We start from the raw sequence: 15972 nt of genomic DNA, 5'->3' as shown, positions 1-15972 counted from the left end.
GTTTCCTTAGAAGTAATGTGCTAATGTGTGTATAGTTGTATATGCAAATAAATGGATGTTTATTAGTTTATTTGCATGTGTGAGTATATGTATGAGTAAGTTTTTGATGACTGTCGGTGTGTAACAGAATGAATAGGGATATCACTACATATGATGAGTGAGTATATGTATGAGTGAATACATAAAACTGTTGGTGAATGTGTGAATTTGTATATAGATGGTGAAATTACTGAATTGGTTGTTGTAACTGGTATGGGTATATGCACTTTTTTGAAAATGTTAGTTTCTATTTTTCAATATGTGTTTCAAAGGTTACTTTAAAGTGAGAGGAGGTCTGTCACTGTGTCACAAGGATGGTGTCATCAGTGATGTCATGAGTGATGTCACTGACCATGTCATGAGTGATGTAATATGTGATGTCATCAGCAGTGCATTGCAGGCGCAAGTTATAGTGAGTCCGACTAACTATAACGTGGGAATTTCAATGGTTTTATATCAGTAAAATTTCCAGCTAACTATAACTGGTGTGAAACCTATGGTTTTTTCAGTGAATTTAATAGGTTTTTTAAATGCTAATTCCTAACTATAACCGGTGTGAAACCTATGGTTTTTTCAGTGAATTTCATAGGTTTTTTAAATGCTAATTCCTAGCTATAACTGGTGTGAAACCTATGGTTTTTTTAGTGAATTTCATAGGTTTTTTTAATGTTATTTTTTAACTTTTTGTAGGGCTTCATACCTATGTACTTTTTAGTGAATTTCTAAGCTTATTTTTTCACAAATGTCTTTAGCTGAGAAAGGTGTTTTTCTAAAAATGAACACTATAATGTATATTAAGATAATATTTTTATTTTAAAATAGTATTTTACTTTTTTTTTTATATTTGACTCTGGAGCGCTCCCGGTGGGCGTACCGATGAACGCCCCGGTGCGCGTACCGTCAGCGCATCAACAAAAAAAAGAAAAAAATAATGAAGGAGTGACCATAAGGAATGGAAACAGAGAGAGTGGTGTTAAGAGAAAGAGAGCTAAAGGGAGGAACACAGAGGGACTGTGTAATAGATAGTAAGACAGATAAAAAGTGTAAGAGGAAGTAACTGAGAAAAGAAAAATGAATAAGGGAGCAAAAGAAGAGAAGAAATAGGAAGAAGACTAAAGCAGAGGTTCTGGGAGAATGTGAATGGATGATGAAAGTAAAAGGAAGGACAGTTAAGTATGGGAATAACAGGTAGTGACGGAATCAGAGGAAAGGAATAGTAGTGACGGAGGGAAAGTAAATAGCAGTGAATATAAGTAAAGAGGGGTGAAAGAGGGTCCATGTAAGTGAATAAGGGTAAGACATGGGGAATAATAGAGAGAAAGAAGAGAGAGAGTAAAAGAAGGAGTGTCACAAAGGGACTAAGTGAACCAGTAAAAAAGGTAAGTGAAGGAGTGTGCATAGGCAGAGGTACTGAAAGAAGTTGAATGTGGTAGGAAGTAAACATGGAAGAAAAGAATAAGTGAGGGAAGCAAAGTAAGGAAACAAGGGTGAGGTAGGGTGAGAGAAAAATAGTGAAAATAAAACCAAAGGTGATAACAAAAAACATTTTGTAAACACACTTACCATATAATCAATGCAAACTTGTATCTGTGAAAGATAAAACAAAAAACACGTTATAATTACTTAAAAATATATAATAAAATAGAAGAAACAGTTCATGAGGTTTAAAAATCTACAAAAGTTTACTAAGAAATGAAGCAATAGTGAAGGATACAAAAACAGAAAGAAAGTAATGTAGAAAGAGAAAAAAAAAGGAAAAAGAAATAGAAAAAGAACAAATTCCTAAAGGTAAATAAGATACTAAAAAAATGTAAGATATCAAAACAAAATCAGTAAAGATAAGAAAGTAAAATAAAAATGAGTGAAAAGGAGAGAAGTCTGATTGAGAAACTATAAATAAAAAAGAGGAATAGAAGATGATTGAGAGTGAGTGAAGTGAAGTCACAGAGTGAATGGATGAAAGGAATGAAGTTAGTATAGAACAATGGATAAAACAGGACTGAGAGAGTAAGTACACAGAAAGACAAAAGGAAGAACTAAGTGAACTACAGTACAATGAGTGCGAAAGAAAAAAAAATGGAGAAAAAGAAAGAGAGGGTTAGGAAACTAAAGCAGTGGTACTGAGAGAATATAAAAAAGATAAAAAGTGGTGGAAGGAACAGAGGAAATGCAGACAGTACCTATTAGATTAAGAAGTTGTGAATGAAGTGCAGTAAAGAAACAGCGATGAAAAAAGAGTGTAAATTAGTAAAGAGAGGTAAATAAGGGTGAAAAAGAAAATGAGTGTAAGACAATGTGAACACAATATAAATTACACAATGCAAACTACACGATAACTTCTACAATATGTTACATTATTTATTTTTGCTGTTCTCAGAATATATTGAATTTCACTTAAATTAGTGAGTTCAAAGTCTTCATCATATAACAGCGGGAAAAAAACCCACAATCTAAAAGATTGTGTTTAAAAAAAACCATTCAAACATACATCTCATATATGTACACTAATCTTTGATTCACTTACTTTTCCGTGAGGCCAAATAGAAGATAGTGAAGGTCCTTTTGGTGGAAAAAAAGTCTGCTGTGCTCTATAACTTCCATTTCATCGACTTCCTATGAAAAAAGATCTAAGAACATCATACCTTGCACTTTCCTCACGGCCAATTTGTGTCAGATATATCAGTATTTTTTACTTTGAGATCCACTTAAAGTATCTACATGAGATAAATAATTTAAAATATTAGATTAACTAACTAACTAACTAACTTTTATTATCTATTCCCGTCTTCAAAGGCCAATTCCCTTTACTAAAACTTTGGTTTTAAAAACACTACATAAGAATTTGTGGAGTCATAAGGCAAACGTTGTTTATAAGTTAAATGAGAATCATTGCAGTAACTCCATCCATTTTCAGATTTTAAGTAGCATGTATAATGTCCTGAGGTTGTCGAAGATCCATCATGATAAATAATTGCTTCAGTTGTAAAGGTTCTTCCTGAAATTGATAACTGAGAGGCTACAAAATTTTTGATAGAAGTTGTCAATTTAGTTCCATCAGGTCTACATCGTTGGAAAACTAAAATGATATACTGCCCATAACTTTGTATAAATAATGTGGACAGCATTGTACAGTTACATTGGGTACACACCATATTATGATCTGCTGCTTTAACTAGATTTTTAAAAGACACTGATTTACAGTCAGGTAAAGTCAAATATATAAATCAACAGCAAACAAAGTCAGAGCCTTATTTATGAAAGCCTTGCGCCACCAGTGCGTCACTTATTACCCATGTTTAAAGTGATGCATCAGCTGCACAAGGCAATCATAAAAAAAGGGCCAAATGCAAATACCAATCAATTGCACCCAAAAATCGATTTTTCAATAACATATAAGAAACACAACACAGGACTTATATACTAGCATACCATTTGACTTCTAAAACATAACTATCTGCTTCTAAATATTCTCCATAGAGCAAACAAGTCTCTATCTAAATTAAATAAATCATTACTTACCTTTACAAAAGCTTCGGGAGATTGAAAACAGTGTCAGACACACACACCAATTTCTCTTTAGCAGAGCAAAAGGTGTGCACTCAATACACTGAAACCAAGACTGGCATAGAAAATCTCTAACTTTGTACACATATGCCTTAATTCAACCAATCAAAAGTTTTCCCTCACTATTTTCAAAACAACACCCTTCCCCCTCTCAGATCTTTCTATCTGTTATTATAGCAACTCCCTCCTAACTGAACTCTCAGGTTCAAAAGTTTATTGTACAATGTTGCAAATTAACTCAGCAAGGATGTTTGACCTCTTAATACACCAGCCTATCCAGAGTATTTTAGCTTTTAGTGACTTTTTTTTTAACCATTCAAATTGCTTCTTTAACACAACACAACCATGCACCCTAACTTTAAGTTTTCAACTATCTGAATCCACCAATCATTGCTTCTGATTCAAAAGCAGTGAAACTCCACAATTATTTTTTTGTAAACTCCTACTGTTCCAACTGCCATTTCATTCCCACACATCATCTGACTGCATCAGAACCTTCTCTCATCATGTTTTCTGTCTGGATCCTTGGACACAGCTACATCCACTGGGCTCAAAGGTATGCAGATAGCAGACATTTTCACAACCTTGATTTATCAAATGTGGAAATCAAGTGGATTGGCCAGAGAGGATTAAAATGTCACCAATTGATACCATTGGTGAAAACCTTTTTGCATCTGCCAAACCCTAACCTCTTAATAGTGCACTGTGGTGGAAATGATTTAGGCACTATGACTGGGGTTGGTCTGGAAATGCTCTTAAAGGACACCTTTGATCAATTAATGACACTTTTTCCACAAACTGCCTTGGTATATTCCAATATATGCCAAAGACAGAAATGGAACTGGTCCAACCAATTTTGTCCACAATTTGAGAAAGCACGGAAACATGTGAATAAATCTGTTTCTGCTTACATGAGAGACTATGGAATGGGTTCAATATACAATAATAACTTGCGTTACAACATGCAAGACATCTACAGAGGAGATGGTGTGCACTTCTCAGATGAAGGGAATAGAATATTCCTCCTGAATTTAAGAATGTGCATTGGAACCTACTTGTAGGTACCTTAACGGTGCGCGTACCAGGCGCTTCCCCCGTGGAAAATTAAAGAATTTTTTTTTTTTTTTTTACGTTTATGAGCCTCCTAAGCCCCCCTCAGAAAACCTAGAGGGTCAAGAAGTCTCTACCGTGCCACCTTCTACCCATACCGAACATTGTTTACCCTCCATCTTGTGTCTCGATTGTACCGAAACACAAAATGGAGGACTCCCGTAACGCTGCCGAAGCGCGTAACGGAGCGCGCACCGGTAAGCGCTCGATAAAAAAAGGTGGGAAAGCAATTTACAAAAAAACCACTGGAGACACTTTCATCAAATATAGAATAGGCCCTACTACATAGCAGTCCCTACCATTTACCCAAACTTGGTGGAATTCCATTGAGACATTTAGGCTACAGGCCTGTCTAAATATCCTGAGGTAAATTACATGACAAAAACACATATGAAATGTTAGAATTTACAACCAATTAAAAAGTTTCTCTCATTTTCTACGATTATTTCCTGACGTTTCATTGGTTAAGTACAAGATTATATATAAAAGAAGAGAGGGAAACACAGCCATTTTGACTACTGCTTCCAGAAGTACATTTGAGAACAAATTACACTGACAACTTCAACTGATTTCTCCAAGGTAAATTGTTATTATGGAAGTATATTGTACACTTTAAGTTAATTTCTAAAAAAATATTCTGTTAGTTATATACTATCCCTCTGTAATAGTTATAGATTGAGATAGACTTCTCTGTAATAGTTATGGATTGAGTTAGGCTTCTCTGGTATACAGTACCCTAACTCTACTAATATAGTTAATTTGTATGCAATTTTCAGAAAGAAAATGGAAGGAGAAAATCAAGCAAATGTTACTTCCATCAAAATAAAGGTGGAAAAACCAGAAGAGCAAAAAGATGAAGTAGATTTCATGGATGACTCTTTGGATCAACAGTTAATAGAATGTTTGGAACAAATGGAATCATGTACTTATAATTATGAGGAAATTCCGGACAATATTATGTTAGAAATGTTATTAAATTATGAAAAAGAATCAGAGGAATACATTTATATTTAATAATTTTAAATTGTTTGAGACAATATTCATTTTTATATGTAATTCATAAAGTATTACCAAAAATGTTTAAAATATAAAGTGAGACTTATAGTATACTGTTCAACTATTTTTCTGTTACATAGTAAGTTTACTCATAGTTACTACCTTTCTCCCACTATATTATCTCCTATGTATATTTTACACCTCATTTTCATAAGGGAGCAGGATAGACTACTCATGATCCCCTAGAAATTCTCAGGGAGTGCTTAAAAGATCTGTTTCTGCTTTCCAGGCAAACTATGTTATGAATTCCATATACCACAAAAAATACAATAACAACATGCAAGATGTCTACAAAGGAGATGGTGTACATTAAATTTAAGTCTCTTCATTGGTACCTACATGTAGGTACTTACATAAAATAAAAAAATTAAAAAAAAACAATTAATAAACATACAATTTTTGGAAGTGATTATTTTTCCATAGTACCCTCCTTGATACGCTCCCGGTGCGCGTACCAGGCGCTTCCCCCACGAAAATCGAAAAGAAAAAAAAAAGGGTGAGACCCCGCGGGGCCCTTTAATGGCCCCCACATCAAACCTAGGGGTACAGGGGGTGTCTACTCTGCCCCCTTATGGTCATTTCCCCCTTTGTTTTGGCCACCTCTCGTGTCTCGATCCTACCGAGACACAAGATGGCGGCCGCTCCGGACTGTTTAGAATGTTTACAGACAACTGAGAGCCAATCAGCTTTCTGCGCGCAAGTCGCGTGGCGCGCCTGGAGCGCTCTCCGGTGCGCGTACCGGGGAGCGCTTATAGATATATATATTTTTTTGAACCTAAATTACTCAAAATCCACTGGAGCACATATCTTGAGACATAGCAAAGGCACATCGGGCTACCAGTCCCTACAATTTTGCCAAGTTTGGTGGAAATCCATTCAGCCGTTCGGGCTAAAAGTGAAATCGACCGCCCTATGGAAATTAACATGGGGAAAACACGTTTTGGGACCCCCCTTTTATCTCGGCCCCCGCTTGACGTATCCCCCCCAAACTTTCAAGGAAGGACCGGAGCTCGACGAGGCCATTTTCAGGTAATTTTCAGGCAGATTCCTCAACCGGTGCCAAAGTTATTCCAAATAGAATTTTGAGATTTAACATTGAAAAAAATCCTAACTATAACTACCTACTGGCGACCGCCAGTAGGTAATATATATATATATATATATATATATATATATATATATATATATATATATATATATATATACATATATATATATATATATATTAGAGCAACAGGTAAGCCTTTCGCTAGGCAAGGGGTAAATGGCCTGGCTTTAAAAGGGGGGCTGAGGTCCCCCTGTAAGCAGGTGCAATAAGTGACTAATCATCAAGCAAACTCACTGTATTGAAGTGCACACAGGGAACAGCTTAGAAGGGATACCTGATGACTTGCAACAACAGATCTATTTAGGGGCCCAAGTGAAATCCAGGCGAGGAAGCTCCTGTTGATGGAAAGCTGATGACCTGGTGGAGCTGAGGGGTCAAAGGTTCCAACTTGGATGCTTGATGTGGTTCCATTAGGAAATACATCCGTAGCAAAAACATCAAAGAGAGCTGGCACCTCCCCATTGTCATCCAAACCAATCTCAGCTCCTGCCGGTATCTTGAAATGAATCTTCTGAAGGAATGTATTTACCTAAAAATAGGATGAAATGGATTTGATGTGCTGAAAGTTAAGGTATGGTAGCATTCATATTTATATACTTCTGAGAGAAACATCAATTATTAAGTGCCTGTTTGAACTAACACATTTGTTAATGGATGAGATTCATTCAGAAACATTTGTATTGCACATTTTTAGAGCTCCAATTTACTGCTTTTGTAAGAATTAACAGAAATTGAGTAGGACAGAATACATATTGAATATTTGCACGTTATTCCATCCAACTACAGCTCCGGCATTACTATACTTTGGCCGGATACTGCTCTGCTTGAAGTCAAGTTGGACTAGTGTAGTTTAACTGTTAGATGGAGCACAGTTCACAAAGTTTGGGTTGAAGAGGTACTCCTTGCTTAATAAGGTAAAATCAATCCTCTGAGACATTTTCCTCAGAATGCAGCACACAAAAGAAGAGAAAATAATGAGGAGAAATAAAGATATTTCTCCTTGTTCTGCGTCTCCGGGGAAGGCGCATCATTTTTACACATTCCCAGGTCCACCACTAATGGTAACGGCAACTCTGGGCTATCGCTCTGCTTGAGGTCAAGGCACGGCATTTTGAGACCTGAAAGGTGTTTAGAAAGCCTCAAACATATTTACTTTCTTGAATGTTTTATTGAACATATTTTGTGATAATCAATATTATTTAAATTGTAATGTATGAATTTATGAAATATACATTTGTTACTTGCGCATTTCTGATAAAGTCAATTGATCTGCTTTACGTAGGTCGATATGTTGACCCCTTGTTCAAGCCAATAAGCCCACTGCTTTTTATATGTTGGTGCTCTGAGCCTTTGTCAAAGCCGGCATGTCTGCCTTACCCTATTTTGTTACTGTGATAGGTCTTGGCGCAATGGTTATTCCACCCCAATGGTGATGGATCTCCAGTCCGCTGAACTATAGATCCCATAGGACATAATGGGACTTACATTTCAGTGGATGGGATATCCGTCACCGTTTGTGATGGAGTAACCCATCCTCTGAGATCTAACTCAGCCCCATAGTCAGCCATGCACAGTGGGGGCGAGGCACCCAGGCGGATGCCGCGCACTAACATGGACATCTTTACAGTAAAAAAAGAAAATTCACTAAAAGTAACAAAGGTTAAACTGATATTATAGTTAGGAATTGTAATAGTATCTTGCATAACATTAGGAAAAAGCCTTAGGAACTCACTAGAAAATACAAAGTGGATTATGTTGAAGCCCAGTGCACCACCAGTGCTTTTAATGAAGAGTCCGGTGACCCGCTGGGCCTACCCATATCTACGAGGTCAGGCAAAGCCGCTCTGCATGGCTTTTAAATAGTCTCATAGACATGGTGTGAGGCAACGCAGTGCAAGTCGCTGCATTGCCTCACACGTAGACGGGGAGGCGTGCCATGGGCGTTACATTGGGTATTACCACTTGACACCCGCGGCATTTGACACATTCCCAGATTGACAACATGCTGTAAACCTGGAAATGCATCAGAGCCGACATCTCCCCAAGGGTGACGTGTAAGGAATGTTTTTGTGAGGGACGGTGTCCCTTCAACAACATAAACAACCTGATTTCAACACAGTCACCCTTACACCACGGTACAAAGGTGCCTGCGTTGGTGTAGCCATTTGTGCGCCAGTGCAGTGAAAGAGGACAGGAACGTGTCTCATCTCATAGATACAGCACATTCCAACCCTTTTTTATGTAGGGCAGCACTACAGGGAGGCTTTGGAGCTGCCCTACGGCAAAAATATTGTAAATGAAGCCCTAGGTTTAAAGGGTCATTAGAGTTCAGTGAAAATGTCAGTTTACACATAATATTTTACACTTGTACCATAAAGTAACTACAACTCTCTCCCTAGCCAAGCACTCCTAATTATCTCACACTTTACATCACTTGTTACATGTTTTATGAGACCATTGAGAACGTAAATACTGCTTCTGAAATGACATAATCAATAACACTTCTGTGCATGGTTTCTTTAGAACACAATTTATAGTTTCTGGACATACCTATAAGTGGTTAATTTCAGTGTAAAAATGTATGATTTAACTGACATTTTCACATAAATATAATGCCCCTTTAGCCTTTAGTGTCTTCAGGAGATATATGTCCCCTCCCATTTGCTGCCCCTCAATCAATGATCTTTAAATGTACCTGAGCTTTACCCTTCTCCTCAGTATCCATAGCTCCCTAGACACGTTCATACAATACTATAATATGCAAACACCCATACCTGAAGACATGCACGTCATGCAAGATGTTTCCCCTTTACCAATGTATAAATACATGAATAAATGACCAAACCACTTATAGTTAATCATTCAGAATTCATCATATTTTATTTAGGCGATTATTCGTTTTTTTTTCTGAATTGCAAATGTGATTGAGTGGTTTAGTTAGTGGGGGAGAAGCTGAGTTATACATAACCAAAATCACAGACTCTAGTAAGTAATCTTTACATGCCAAAACAGTCATCCACAGGCAAGCAAATCATACAGACATTCTGGCCATGCATCCGACTTACATGTGTGCCATCTCGAATTTGCGAGAATGCTCTTTGGAATGAATCTGAAACGAGAAGTACTAGGGCTTTGACCAGCTAAAATTGACTTAGTGACTTTCTAAAGTGAATATTTGATATATCATGATACAAATGTATACTTATGTCACTAGAAAAAGACAAATTGTCACTCGGATTCTAGGCTTACAGAGGTTGTTCATCAATTTTTCTTTTCGCTTTTGTCACCCCAAGTGGGACGGGTATGCCCAGATGTGGATCCCGTACTCTCCATGCCACTGGAGTCAAGCTATCCTGGCTGATGTGGTCTGATAGCCCAAAAACGGTACTAGGATGCTTGTTTCCAATCCAGAGAGGACCGGGCCTGGCAGTTCGGGATGGACAGATCCCATTGGGCTCAGGTTCAAGTCAAATACACATATGGCTTGGTCCAAACTGGAATGGCATGGTGAGCAAACAAATGATGGATTTAGGCCCAGATCTCTGTACTGGGGTGAATGTATGACATTATTCTGCATTTTGTCCATCAACTGTTCTTTTTACAGAGGTTGAACAGCGGGTTAGTGATGCTTAAGCTGCAATGGCAGAAGTAGAATCCCTGTCCAAAGAAGCTGGTCTATTAAAAAAGCAGAGTCCGCAACAGATGCAACAAACTGAGAATTTATAACATCCCCTAAGGCAAAGAGGGCTCCAAAATCACCCCCTTCCTTAACGTCAATGTACCCAATATTGTTGGCATGAAAGTTTTTTCTGACCTTACTATTCAAGAGTTCATCATATTTACCTTCCACATATGTCATGCATCCACTGGATCCATGGAATCACTGCCTTTTTTCTGTAATAATCTGACCTTATGAAAGTCCTCAGGTACCAAGTAGCATAAACAATTGTCATGGTCTGGTCATGAGATTTTTTCAGTCAGACTGTAGCCAGATCAATGGCCACCCACAGGGAAAAAAATTCGATTTGAGTTTGGCTCTTTGCTCCTCTCCATGAACGTGAGCTATAGTCTTATTCCCCTATGTTTCTTTGAAATTACCTATAAGGACAAAACAACCACCTTTGACAGACCGGAAGATCTGAAATAATTCATCCACACACATAAAGACAGAGAGATATATAGTTTCTTCCTTCCTATATTCTCCTCTGGTTAAGAGTATATCCATTATGTTATGACCAACCTATTATTTAATCAAAGTACCCTCTTAGTTATATCATATTTGCAAATCATCCTCCATTTTTATTTCCTATGAATTGTCACTCTGTGAGGATTTGGTTTGCACTGGCTTCTGCTTTTATGCTCCACACACTTCAACATTTACCATATACTAAATGTTTACACTAATACTCATGGCTAAAGTCTATCGGCTTTTGTCATCTTTTCTTCATTAATAACAGGGAGTTTCTGTACCTCCCTACTTTCTGTTTTCTCTCTCACCTTCCTATCTAGCTCTATACTCATTCCTTTCCTCTCTCCTTACCTTTATTCCCTAATACAACATTTCTTTCCATATGCAGCCTTTGTTTACTGGTGTTTTATCTGTTCATATTTCCTATATTCTTTTAAGGTTAAAGTATTTCACAATATTGGTGTATTTAAGGTTTTAATGATAATCTTCTTTATTGATGTCTGTTATGAACTATTTACGTGATGTGTCTTGGACTTTTGATGGCCTACTTAACCCCAATAGAAAACAAAGTCTTGTCACCCATTCATCCAGATTACATTGTCAAATTGCTTTATTACAAAAATCTCATCGCAAAGAACAGGGCATTGTTCCTGACGGTCCCAATCTCTCTGATTTTCCTCCCCTGTCTTTCTCTTCCTCTCTGGACCTTCTCACTCAATTAAAAATCTCGTTCCCCTCATGATCCCTGTCCTGCAAAATGTCTCGGAAAAATAGCTCCTGCTACCAACTCCCTGGTAAACCTGGTGCTTAATCTCTCGCTAAGCACGGGAGTGGTTCCCCGGGCCTGGAAGCATGCCCTGATCCTGCAGCTTGTGAAGAAGCCCAATCAGGACCCGTTGGTTCATGCCAACTACAGGCCCATCTCCCTCCTCCCGGCACTGGCTAAGGTGGTGGAGAAGCACGTCCACGTCTCCCTCTCCACCTACCTAGAACATAATAACATCTTACATGACACCCAGTCGGGCTTCCATGCCAACATGAGCACGGAGACCGCACTGTTAGAAGTCACTGATGCCATAAGAGAGGTACTAGACGTGGGAGGAAAGGCCATGCTTGTAATGTTGGACTTGTCGGAGGCCTTCGACACCGTTCCCCACGGCGGTCTCCTTTTAAGACTCAGAGAGATCGGGTTACGGGGAGCGGTGTTCAGCTGGTTTGAGTCATTTCTGGCAGATCGCCGTCAAACGGTCTGGGCTCCACGTTCTCCGCCGATATGCCGCCACTGGAGGTGGGGGTACCTCAGGGCTCCATCCTAAGCCCCACCCTCTTTAACATCTATATGGCCCCTTTAGCGGCACTGGCGGAGTCGTTTGGTGCCCAGATCGTGTCCTATGCTGATGACACCCAGCTCCTCTTTACTTGCAAGAAGGGCTCCGATTTTGATGGCCTGCGGATCAGAGGCTGTCTGGGTGCGATATTCAAATGGTTTAAACATCAAAGCCTTAAATGTAACTCCGATAAATCGGAGTTGCTTTTTTTCAGATGCCCACCTGATCCCAGATGGCAGTCCTGGGGGCCCCCAGATATGTATCCCCCGGCGGCTGCGTCCTCCAAGGCCAAGAATCTTGGAGTACAGATCAACGATGGCCTTACTCTGAAGCCCCCAGATTCTTGGACTCGCAGGGAAGTGTTTCGGCATCTTGAAAATGCTGAGAAAATTCCTTCCGATCCTCTTCATTGAGCATAGGAAAACTACTGTGCAGGTTCCCGTCTGGATTACGCAAACGTACTCTACCTGGGCCTGCCAGAATATCTTCTTTCGCGCCTTCAGATAGTGCAGAACTCTGCTGCGAGAGCTATCTACGGTCTCCATTGGAGTACCAGTGCGTCGGAGCTTCTTAAACGACTGCACTGGTTACCTATTAGAAAACGGATTGCTTTTAAGGGGCTCACGCTCGCTTTCAAAGCGCTCCATCTCTCAGGTGCGAAATATATTAGGAAACGTCTGGCTTTCTATTTGCCTACTAGGACACTGAGATCGGCCTCCCTGGCCGTGGCATTTGTTCCATCTATCAGACGGGCAAGAATTGGAGGTCGCTCTTTTCGTCACCTGGCACCTCAACTCTGGAATTCCTTGCCCGTCTCTTTGAGGAAAAACGGCAATTTACTGGCCTTCAGGAAGGAGCTGAAGTCTTGGCTCAATAACTCTCTTGTCCATTTATCTGCCCCTGACCTCTGCATCAGCTATGTTAAAGCACCGGGACACTCCTTGGAGTAGCTGAGCGCTATATAAATCCGATTTTAACATTTTAACATTTTTTAACATTGTTTCTCTTTAAAAAAAAACTGTTGGACATGCTTTTTGTTCCCCTGCCCTAATAACTAAACTGGCATGGTCAAACTCATCCATAAAGATGTACATTTTCATATTGAGAATGTCAAGAAAGGGGCCACACTATGTCAAAAGTAAGCCCTGTATCACTTTCCATGGTATATAGACTCCAAATGTTAACCCACCAAAGAGTCATCATCATCAAAAGTCTTTATTTTGGTTTTACAGTACCATAAAAGAAGTAAGCACATTAATCTTATGTGACAAGAAACAGGATAAAAGAGTCATGGTGGGGGTCACTAGGTCTTTCCACCGGAAAACAACCACTCGACTAGCGGCAAGGGTACACTGTTTGATTAATTTAATTGAAGGAGGGTTAAGCAGTAGAGGACCTCCTCATCTGGCACTTCTAAATGTTCCAGGAAAGTTGTTCTACATGAACCCATGGTTTACTAGGTGCAGGGACATAATCTAAAGCCAGAGAAATCTGGACTGCCAAAATATAATGGGAAATGTTTGGTATTCCCAGTCCACCCTCCCACGAGGAATGGTAAAACGACACCTAGGTTTTAGAAGCTACTGCACCCACGCAAGACCTGTAGTTTCAACAAGCTGTTGAAGTTTGGGTGACTGTCGAAGGCCCAAAGCCCTATTCCTACTGACTCTTTATAAAAAGATGTTAAGTCGGACACCTCCCTATACTCATGTAATGCAGCCATAAGAGTGGCCAGAAAGAGTGGGAGAGGTCATAATCAAAGAGTATTGCAGACAAATATTATTATTATTATCTTTAACTGCCTGTCCCCCGAAGGGAGACCCCGTATGTGGGTCTTTGATTCGATTTTATGTATAAGGGGTTTAATGCACAATACAAATAAAGATGGAGAGAAGGCATATCCCTGACAGGTTACTGTTGATAGACAGAAGATCACAGGTTTTAATCCTTGTAGATACTGTTAAAAGATTGCCCAGGATATAAGATTTTAAAAGTGAGCCCACATTCACCTGGGGTAAACCCTTGGTCAAAATTGCCAGTTCACCTGGTCGAACATTCCCCCATCTAACAACAATAGAAGAATCTGCTTACCTTCACTCAATGCAAAAACAACAGGTGATGGACAGAATGTAGAACAATGTCATACATTCACCCCAGTACAGAGATCTGGGCCTAAATCCATTGTTTTTTTGCTCACCATGCCATTCCAGTTTGAACCCAGCCATATGCAAATCAGTCTGGACCCTGTGCCCCATGGGAACAGTCCAGCCCGAACTGCCAAGCCAGGTCCTCCCTGGACTGGAAAAAAGCATCCAAGGACAAGTTTCGCGCTTTCAGCCCTCTTCAGCCTGGATAGCTTGATTCCAGTGACATGGAGAGCACGGGACTCACGTCTGAGCATACCCGTCCCACTCGGGGTGACAAATGCAAAAACAACAGGTGATGGACAGAATGTAGAACAATGTCATACATTCACCCCAGTACAGAGATCTGGGCCTAAATCCATTGTTTTTTTGCTCACCATGCCATTCCAGTTTGAACCCAGCCATATGCAAATCAGTCTGGACCCTGTGCCCCATGGGAACAGTCCAGCCCGAACTGCCAAGCCAGGTCCTCCCTGGACTGGAAAAAAGCATCCAAGGACAAGTTTCGCGCTTTCAGCCCTCTTCAGCCTGGATAGCTTGATTCCAGTGACATGGAGAGCACGGGACTCACGTCTGAGCATACCCGTCCCACTCGGGGTGACAAATGCAAAAACAACAGGTGATGGACAGAATGTAGAACAATGTCATACATTCACCCCAGTACAGAGATCTGGGCCTAAATCCATTGTTTATTGTGTGGTTCCGAAAATTCTGTACTCGTGGTTCTGAAGATTCTGGACCCGTGCAATAAACTTTGCCGTAACATGACGATTTTTACGTCAAAATACCGGTAATGGCTAGCACACTATGCACAAGCATTTGCGTCACATTCGAGTGGCGGCTTCACCTCGAAATCGTCATTCTCGTCCTGAACCCTTGGCTCCCATTTTGTGTGCAGCAGCCATTTTGTGAGTTGCCCTTTACATAGGCTTATATTACAGCCAAATTCGATATCAAGGGACACGTACACCTGGATTGACTTTTCTTTGACCTGGGCAAGCTGAAACCATTGCCCCAGGCCGAACTTGTTTAGTCAGTTCCTCTTCCAGTGGCCGAACGAGATAGCATCAAAGCACACAGGCCATAAACCTTTTTCATCGCACACACACCCTGCCAAATCTTGCTCACACCTGTCCCTGCTCTTTTTCTTCTCTTTTGCTTTATGATGAGGAGGAGCCCAGTTTTATTGGGGGTACACCGATATCTGATGAAATGTTGGGCCTTGCCGGGTAACATGTCATGGGCTGGACACACTGGAATGTGGGATGTCATCATAACTCTACTTTTCCTTTGTAATGAAAACATGTGAATAACCTACTGTAAAACTTAGAATGTTTGCACTGTAATTCTAAGAATTCTTGCCTGAAGCTTAAAAATCTGTATAAAAGGAGAAGCCTGTTTTTGTGAATTTGAGCAGTCTCCTGAGAATATACA

This window comes from Lissotriton vulgaris, chromosome 3_1 (genome assembly GCF_964263255.1).
Source record: "Lissotriton vulgaris chromosome 3_1, aLisVul1.2, whole genome shotgun sequence".
NCBI lineage: Eukaryota > Metazoa > Chordata > Amphibia > Caudata > Salamandridae > Lissotriton > Lissotriton vulgaris.
This window is presented reverse-complemented; position numbering follows the sequence as displayed.